This window comes from Solanum stenotomum, chromosome 1 (genome assembly GCF_019186545.1).
Source record: "Solanum stenotomum isolate F172 chromosome 1, ASM1918654v1, whole genome shotgun sequence".
NCBI classification, from domain to species: domain Eukaryota; kingdom Viridiplantae; phylum Streptophyta; class Magnoliopsida; order Solanales; family Solanaceae; genus Solanum; species Solanum stenotomum.
The window spans coordinates 13,961,189-13,962,712 of record NC_064282.1 but is presented as its reverse complement, the minus strand read 5'-3'; the positions used below and the strand labels follow the sequence as shown (position 1 = coordinate 13,962,712).

Here is a 1,524-nt window from a genome sequence, read left to right as displayed (position 1 = left end):
TATATATATGATGTTAAAGTAGTTCATCTTTCTTACTCTTTGCATATACAATAATATTGAGTAATCTACACTTATTTCCAAATAAAATTAGATAAATAAAAAGAAGAAGAAATGCTTTTGTGAAGAAAGTAGATCAAATAATAATTCCCATTCTTATACAAAAAGTGGCAATTTAGTGATTGCAGTGCAATAATTAAATAATTGATTAGACACGGATCTTTATTGGTGTGCAAAGAGGGAATATTAGGTGAATTAGAATTAGAATACTATACAGCATTATAAGTTGATAACATTAACAAAACGAAAAAGCTTAATATATACCGCCCCTCTTAAATTTGTTAATAAATTTTATTTAGATATTCAAATTACGATATATTTCAATTAAGCACCTAAACACAAAATAAGTGTTCATATTAGATACTTTCAATTTAAATTTTGATTTTTTTACGTGTGTATTCTCAAGCATCTTTTAAGTAATCATTTTAACCACAATAAATATATTATTCATTTAATTATATACATAGCCTCAATTACGATAGATTTGAGGTTTACAACTTACTGAGACTAATGCAAATAATTAAAGAAGAGAACATTGTTTAAGTGATTTACATATTTACGTAATAGACACCTGAAAATACATGTAAAAATGGTTTCAAAATTTGAATCGAAAGTATCTAATAGGAGCACTTTATCACGTGTTCAAATGCTCAATTATAATAAGTCATAGTTTAAGCATTTAAATGAAATTTGCTAACAAGTTGTAAAACAAAGGAAAAAGATTTAGTTTAGTAATAGTATTAGCATTATTATATACTAATTTCATTAACAACTATTGTAGTTAACATGTGATTAAAATTTGAATAAAAGGCACTTTACTTAAAGTAAAGAAATAAATTTAGGGAACTCGAGGATTATTAAACAAATGTAGACATGGATGCAAATCACATCAACAACAACAACCCCAAAAGATTAAGAAAATAATAAGACGGGTAAATTTCACGAAGCAATTCCTTAAATTATCAAATGGGTACTAAATCTTATTGCCAAAGGCTAGTGGAATTAAACTAAATTCATATCGTGTAAAACTTATTAAAAGTAGTAATTTTATTCGTTCAAATTCCTCTGAACTAACTAAATAAAAAATTGACAGCTGTGGGATTTGAACCCACGCCCTTTCGGACCAGAGCCTAAATCTGGCGCCTTAGACCACTCGGCCAAACTGTCACATGTTTTTAAATTAAAATTATCAAATGTTTACTTAATACATATTTTGTTTCTCTTTAATATATCAATGCAATTTTCCAAGTTACACTACAAAAAGGTGAAGGGATAAATATCTAAATACGAGGATTTTACAAAGTAAGGTGACTAGAAGTTACGAATTAATCATGTCCCATATATATTTACTGCATTCGACTGGTTAGCCCCATCACATACTTCATAGATTCCAAGTTGTTACCTATATATTTCAGTTGTCTAAATTCATGTTCCATGAAACCTTTAGTTGTTTCATTTTAGTTTTGG

The 1,524-nt window shown here is 27.4% G+C and overlaps 1 non-coding gene across 1 annotated transcript; it reads right to left on the bottom strand.

Moving 5' to 3' along the window:
- Nucleotides 1-1,144: 1,144 nt before the first annotated feature.
- TRNAL-UAG (transfer RNA leucine (anticodon UAG)) lies at nt 1,145-1,224 on the bottom strand. Its single transcript has one exon. It is a non-coding gene; the product is annotated as a tRNA-Leu (tRNA).
- Nucleotides 1,225-1,524: the final 300 nt, after the last annotated feature.